Raw genomic sequence first — 8,567 nt, forward strand, 5'->3', positions numbered from 1 at the left:
CGTGAATGTAGCAATTTTCCTTGATTACTAGATCATTTACTAATATTCACGTACAAGAAGTCCTCACACGGTAGCTCAGGGGTCGAAGTCAGCTTAGCAAACAAAATTAAATGAGACCCAAGCCTTTCCATGGATTTGTTCCCTTTTAGAGTTTTCTTCTTTGTTCTCAAACAAAGCAAATCCACCAAAAAAACCCATGAGAAAGACCGAGAAATAGAGAAAGTGACTTACTGAAACGGTCTGAACTGAAGAAAAATCACCCACTTCCGTCGTGCTATGCCGTTCTCAGAAAACAAATCATCGTCACTTTCTGGTGTTTCCCACTCTTGCTCAATCATTCCGCGTCGATCGTGGTTCAAACAGAGCTCAAAATCTTTCCAATTCCGACTGATTCGTGGCTCAAAGGTATAGTGGATTTCAACGAGAGAAAGGTAAGAGTCTAGTGGATGAGTTTGAGGGTTTTTACATTTTCTATCCATGTGCCATGTATTATAATTTTATTAGGGTTTAAAATTAGTTTTAATGATTTGTAATATGTTAATTGGTATTATGGGATGACTAGACTAACGGTGTTATGTCAAATAAGCGGCATGTTTAGACTAGAGTATTTTTGTTGTAATTTGAAAAATATAAGGATATATTTAAGTGTTTATTTGATATAAGGGTATATATGCTAAAATGGACAAATACAAGGGTAAATATGTATATTAACCCCTAAAGAAAAGACTATACTATTGACCTACCCTTCTTTTTTTTTTTTTTTTTGGAAGAACCAATCCTTTTTTAGTGACTTGGAATCAATAGGCTAATATTTATTATTTTTATTTTTTTTTAAGAAAGCCCATATATTTATTTTAATATACAAATAATGCATAAAAGGTAGTTCAAAAAAAACTTGATGCTTGATTCAAAAAAAAAAAAAAACTCTATGCATAAAAGGTTATAATTACTTAAAATAAAGATAAATCCTTTTAAATATTTTAATAAAATTTAATTATAGACAATTAGATATAAGTTCCAAATTTGATAATATCATTTTTTGGAAGTGTAAATGTACTTCTAATGTTGGAAATTTTCACCCCTAAATTTCTAAGCATGGTCATTTCTATCCATGCTTAACTAATTTGAATGTGATGGTTTTACCATTACTTGATTATCACATCAAATCGTTGAAATAAACTTACTGATAAATTAAATCTCTTTAGGAAGGTTATTTGTAACCTTATTAATAACATAAAAAATATTAAAAATGTTAGGAGTGAGATTTTAGAAGTATAAATTCTATTTCCTAAAAAATGATATGGAAACATCCTAATTTTTTTATAGAATATTTTATTGAAATTTTGGAATACATCCCAATTTTTATAGAATATTTCTAACACTATTTCTAAATGTGTCATTAAATTTTTAAAAATGTCAAAATAAATTAAAAATGTTATTAAGTGAATATAAAAAAAAGTGTGGTAGAATTTTTAATTATGGATAAAAACAAAAAGTGTCTTCAACTTTAAAAATATTGGGACATTTTTTATTGACACAAAATCTAATTTGTCTTTAACTTTAAAAAATTGTCGACATTGTTTTTTTTTCAAATTTGAAGTTAAAATTTTAAAATTATTAAAGTGTTATTAAGTGATTATAAAACGCGACACAAATAGAAAAAACGTGGTTGAATTTTTAATATAGGGACAAAACTAAAAAGTGTCTTCAAATTAAAAAAATACATTAACACTTTTTAACGACATAAAATCTAATCCGTCTTTAACTTTTAAAAAGTACCGAGACTTTTTTTTTCTAAATATGTAGTTAAATTTTTAAAAATCTCATGACAATAATTAAAAGTGTCATTAAATTGTTACAAAAGACGACACAAATTAAAAAGCGTTGTTGAATTTTAAATATTTGGATAAGAAATAAAAAAGAATATTCAAATAAAAAAAATACCGAGACACTTGTTCACGACGAAATTCTAAAAAGTCTTTAATTTAAAAAAAAAATGGACGCTTTTTCTAAAAGTGTTGTGCTTTTTTTAATAATAACGTATAATAAAAAGTGTTGTTTACTGACAATAGAGACCGACACAAATACAAAAGTGTGTATAAATTTTAAAATATTAAGACACGTGCCATAATAGTGTATGTATTTTTTTTCTTCCACCAATCATGCTCATGTAGTGGGATTAAAAACAATTTTGATTGGTCGGGAGTATTATTTCCTTAAAAAAAACTATATATATATAAAGTGTAATTAAGTAAAAAGAGTATTATTTTTAAAATTGTATCCCGGATACACTTTATCTTTATTGTAAATATTTATATTGAAATTGGACGGTTGCTATACTAAATTACAAATTCAAGGTGCGAGGTTTTAGTGTTTTGTTGTTTTCTTTTCGAGACGAGAGGATCCCAATTCGTATGTATGTAAGACATGGTTAACATTGGCACGTTGGATTAAGTGATTCCAACCAGTTTTTCACTTAGCATGAACATAGACAGACATATACAACCAAATAACCACGGTTTTAAGTGGAAGGGGAAAAGGTTGAAGACGAAAAGGTTGATTATTTATTATGAACTTGAAATGAGGTGGGTGTATAAATAAGAACAGAAACTTAATTTAAGTTAAACCATCCCTAACATATTCTATCTCTCTCAATTCCAAGATTCAGAAAACAATGTCAGTGTAGAGGTATCTGCTGAACTTATCAAAACTGGGTGAAGTTTATTGAAGCAAAGAGAGCTATTTAAATAGCCTTACAAAAAATAAGATAAAAACAGAAATATCTCACAGTAAACAAATCTGGAGATTTCAAAAACTAAACAGATTCCTAAATAATAGGACTAGAAGATTCCTAAAGAATAGGACTTATCAAATAACAACTAAACTAGACTCCTAAACAATATCAAATACTTAACAAACAAAGACCTCTTCATACTCTCCCTTAAACTAACTGCATAATGCAGCCAGTTTAATTCAGCAACATCAACCATGCCCATCTCCTTCCTAAGCTTCTCAAAGGCATGCAACTTTAGAGCTTTAGTCAGCAGGTCTGCAACCTGGTCTTGAGTTCCACAGTGCACCAACTCAACTTCTCCTTCTCGTACAAGATCCCTCAAAAAATGAAATCGTACTCTGATATGCTTGCATCTTCCGTGCATGACTGGATTTTTTGAAAGTTTAATTGTAGAGCTATTGTCACACATGATTGTAGTGCAACCTTCTTGATCATGGTTTAAGTTCTTCAAAACTCGCCTCATCCATATAGCTTGGCAGGCACAAGCAGTGGCAGCTACAAATTCTGCTTCTGTTGTTGAAAGAGTAACAATTGGCTGCTTCTTAGACATCCAAGACACAGCTCCTGAACTTAATAAGAATATGTAACCAGATGTGCTTTTAGAATCAGTTTCATCCCCTGCATAGTCGGAGTCCGTAAAAGCAAGCAAGTCTTCATCACCTCTTCGTTTGTAAAATATCCCATAGTTGGTAGTCCCCTTTAAGTACCTCAAGATTCTTTTTGCTGCTTGTAAATGTAGCTTAGTGGGTCTAGACATAAATCTGCTGATCAAACTCACACTGAACATGATATCAGGTCTTGTAGCCGTAAGATACATTAGGCTTCCAACAATTTGCTTGTAATACGTGTCATCCACAGCAATTCCTTTGACATCTTTGGTGATTTTGGATCCTGGAACAATTGGACTATTCACAGGCTTGCTTTCATGCATTGCAAACTTCTTCAACACATCAGTAGCATATTTCCTTTGACAAATGAAAATTCCTTCGGGTTTTTGCAGAACTTCAATTCCAAGGAAGAATCTCATCTTTCCCAAATCAGTCATGTCGAAAGTTTGCATCATTGAATTCTTAAACTCAAACATCATATTTTTATCATCACCTGTAAAAATTAAATCGTCAACATAAATGCTAACAATCAAAATTTTACCTTCATTGTTTCTCTTGGTGAACAATGTTTGCTCGTTTGGGCATGTTCGAAAGCCTCTTCTTATGAAATGAGACTCTATATGACTGAACCACGCTCTCGGTGCTTGCCTTAGACCATACAACGCCTTATGCAGCTTGTACACTTTTTGTTCTTTTCCCTTTTTCACATACCCCTGTGGCTGCTCTACATAAACATCTTCATCTAATTTTCCATGAAGAAACGCAGATTTGACATCCAACTGAAAGATGTCCCATCCTCTGCAAGCTGCAATCGCCACAATCATTCTAACTGTATCCATACGTGCAACAGGGGCAAAGACTTTAGAGAAATCAACTCATTGCTGTTGGGAGTACCCTTTAGCCACCAAGCGAGCCTTGTATTTTTCAACTTTACCATGCTCGTTTAATTTTGTTTTGTAAATCCATTTTACTCCAATTATTTTTGCTCCAACAGGCAGATCTATAAGCTCCCAAGTCTGATTTTTTTCAATTGAGCTTATTTCTCTATCCATTGCTTTCCTCCATTTCTCATGCTTCACAGCTTCTTCAAACAGATTTGGATCATCTCCATTTACACCTTGCACAATGTAGGCCTCTGCTTCCTCGTCCTCTTCTTCACTTAGCTCTTCTCCACTTACATAATCTTGCATCCATGTTGGCAACCTTCTTGTTCGAACTTGAGTTGCATTTTCTGGTGGAATATTTGTTGTATTTGCTGCTGCAATTTCTGTATGCACGGATAAAGCCGTATGCACGGTCATGATACGGGAGGAGGATGGCCAACAGTTCCTAATTTATTACGTGAGCAAGGTTTTGAAAGATGCTGAAACCAGGTATTCAAGACTAGATAAAATGGCACTGGCTGTTGTAACCACGGCAATACGCCTTAGGCCATATTTTCAGGCGCATACAGTAATAGTTCGTACCAATATACCAATGAGAAAAGTATTACAGAAGCCGGACACTTCGGGAAGGTTGATGGAGTGGGCGATCCGCCTGGGCGAGTTTGATGTAAGATATGAAAGCAGGTCATCATTGAAAAGTCAAGTCCTGGCGGACTTCGTGAATGAATTCACTGATGAGGGGATATCTCATCCCAAACCTCCGTTAGAAGAATGGTCGATGTATACTGACGGGGCTTCATCGGCGGAGGGAGCGGGGGTGGGAGTTGTGATCAAGGGTCCCCATTACATAAAATTGCGGTACGCAGCAAAACTAAATTTCCATGCCACTAATAATGCTGCTGAGTACGAGGCCTTAATATTGGGTCTACGTATACTTCAAGAGATCACCCCGGAGCGAATCGTGATCTACAGCGATTCAAAACTAATGGTCAACCAAGTCATCAAGAATTACGAGGTAAAAGACGAGACCCTGGCCAAATATGTAGCAGAAGTCAAGAAATTGCTAGATAGCCTTGAAGCTAAAGAAGCCAGATGGGAATTGGTTCACATACCAAGAGAATCTAACACAGAGGCGGATCAATTGGCAAAAATGGCTTCTTGTGAGGCAAACTGGGCGGATCCGGACTGTCCCTTCGAAGTAAAAATGGCTCCGGCATTTGTATCTGCGGAAGTATCTCTACTCACAACAGTAGAAGATGATTGGAGGACGGTCATCCGCCAATATCTGCTAAATGGAACATTACCTGAAGATAAAGAAGAGTCACGAAGGATAATCAGAAGGGCAGCTTATTTCTCCTTGATCAACGATGGTCTCTATAGAAAATCCTTTAGCCATCCTTGGCTGAAGTGCATTCTACCTGAAGAGGGACAACAAATCCTTAAGGAACTACACGAGGGATCTTGTGGGTCACATGAGGCATCCGCCACGATTTTGAAAAAATCCAGGTTAGCGGGTTTCTACTGGCCCACAGCCGAGTTAGACGCCCAGAGTTTGGTAAAATCTTATCACAGTTGCCAGATTCATGCAAATGAGTCGCACACTACCAAGCACATCCAAAAACCAATTATTGAAGGCCGTCCGTTCGCCCTCTGGGGAATAGACATTGTTGGCCCATTTCCTCCAACTCGCCGACAAAAGAGGTACGTAATAGTGGCAGTGGACCATTTCACCAAATGGGTGGAAGCCGAGGCTGTTTCCTCCATTACAGCGGAGCAGATAGTAGAGTTTGTTAAGGACAACATCGTAGGAAGATATGGCATTCCACATACTATTATCACCGACAACGGGACACAATTTAACTGTGGCAAATTCAAGGCTTTTTGTGAGGGGTTGGGCATCCTGAACAGATTCGCTTCCGTTTATTATCCTCAGTCCAATGGAATGACCGAGGTAACCAACCGAACGATTGTAAAAGGGATAAAAAAAGAGACTAGGAGAACACGACAAAAAATGGGCGGATCAGCTTACGAGTGTTTTGTGGGCTTATCGTACAACTCCTAGAACTGCTACAGGAGAAACGCCATTCGCCCTTTCTCATGGAGTGGAGGCCGTAATCCCAGTTGAAATACAAGTCCCCAGTGATCGAGTGGCCTTTTACTGTGAAGAGGACAATGATAAACGGTTGAGGGACCGCCTGGATCGGGTTGAAGACCGTAGAGACCAATCCTATGTGCGCATGGCAGCGTATAAGCGGCGGATTGCTTCTTATTATGACAAAAATGTCAAGCTTGTGGATTTGAAGATGGGGGATTTGGTGCTTCGTAAAGCCGATAAAATCCAATCTCGAGAAGGCAAAGGCAAGCTAGGGATCAGTTGGGTAGGTCCATATCAGATAGTGGAGAAGGTTGGACCAGCCACATTTAAGATACAAGATATGGAGGGCAATACGCTACCACGCATGTGGAATCTCCAAAACCTCCGCAAATACTTTGTTAGAAAATAGAGCGCGCTCACGGTCTTGAGTACTCTTTTTCCTTTAGCAAGCTTTTATCCCATGTGGTTTTTCTTGTTAAAAGGTTATTAAATGAAGCTCCTTTGTAAAAGACCTATTCACTTTAATAAGGTGTCTTTCCTATCAATAAACATTGTTGATCAACTTTACGTCTTTTACTGTTGCAATTTCAGTTTTCCATAAGGAGAACATCCCAAGTTCTCTACATTCACAATAGATCCGCCACTTGGCGGATCATGGTCACCAATAGAGTTAAAACGATCCTTGGACGCAAGCTCTCTACACTTTCATACCCTTCCCAGAGAAGGATTTATAAGTCCTGCGGGCGGATCATTTCACCTCAAAGATAGGTAGCAAATTGAACCCCTGGACAGCTTTACTTCCTCTAAGAAGGAATAGAACAGCTTTAAAACCTTCACAAAGGTTCATACAATGGAGTATGGCTGGCCACCTACTCCAAACCAAAATCTCTAAGCAAAATTGAAAAAATAGGGTTATCCCCTTCTTCTTCGCCCTCGCCGCTTGAGGGTCCTCCTCCACAGCCATAGATTCGCCACCAGTAAAGATATTTCTTAAGGAACAAAACCTAACAAAAAGACGAAATCAAAGGTTGGTAGTATCCTTTTAAAAATCATCTGTCACCACTGTGATGTTACTACACGCGTCGGCCATAAAAGAACATTGAACAGAATGCTCGCAGAAGCATAAGACGACGCGCAGAGGACCCAAAAGCCCTGAAGGACTTTAAAGGCATTTCGGGGGGGCTTCTGATAACATCGAGATATTATCGCAAGGACCAAAAGAGATAATTGCCTCAAGTATGCCACGTAGCACAAGAAGCCGCCCGGCGGATCTCCCTAGATTAGCTCTAAGAGATCCGCTGGCGGATCTCTAAGGCGAGTCTCTCCATTTTCCCATATAACGGCTGGCCGCCGTCTCGGCCATAAATGAATCATTAATATTCTTAAAGCCGTCAGGTTAAGAGTAACTTATAACCGCCAATAAATGAGCATTAATAGAGACTTTCTAGTTACCTAGGGGTTACGAATTCTCCAACTATAAATAGCCTACATCTAGGGCTACCAAAAGGTACATTCATTCTTACGTCCCCTCATCCTTGTCAATACAGTTTATTCTTCATATTAGCTACTGACTTAAGCATCGGAGTGTCCCCGGCCGATCCCAACGGCGCCTCACAGGGACGTGATCCGATCAGAAGTTTCTCCAGTGTTATCACTATTTTAAAATGCTTAAGTTGGACATTTTATTAAAGACCACATCAACCATGCAAAATTTATGAATTTCTTCAGTGTCATTCTCTATTTCTCTTCAGGCCTTCGCTATTTCTTCTCCCGCAGACTTACAAGTATTTAGGTTAATCAAGACCTAAAAGTAAAAATTTCGTCATAAAAAATGTAAAGAGACATAATCCACTCATTACTGAAATACAAATAATAATCACATAAGAGATTCTTGATTTCATGGACAACCCATACAGATCACTACGACTAGAGCGAACAATATCCACAAAGCCCTTCGCATAGACTTCAAACATCACACTGTCAAATCCCGCTATCAAAGCCCAATAGATCCCATCTCTCAGCGCCAGCGCCTCTGCTAGTTTTGGCGATACCAGTCTGTTTGACACTCAACTGTGACAATCTATAAATCAACCTGCGTGGTTGCAGATAACTTCCCCCAATCCATAACGAGCATTCATCTGGAACAATGAAGCGTCAATGTTGTATTTCACCCAGCCAACCCCAAG

The sequence above is a fragment of the Euphorbia lathyris genome, chromosome 4 (assembly GCF_963576675.1).
Source record: "Euphorbia lathyris chromosome 4, ddEupLath1.1, whole genome shotgun sequence".
Taxonomy (NCBI): Eukaryota; Viridiplantae; Streptophyta; class Magnoliopsida; order Malpighiales; family Euphorbiaceae; genus Euphorbia; species Euphorbia lathyris.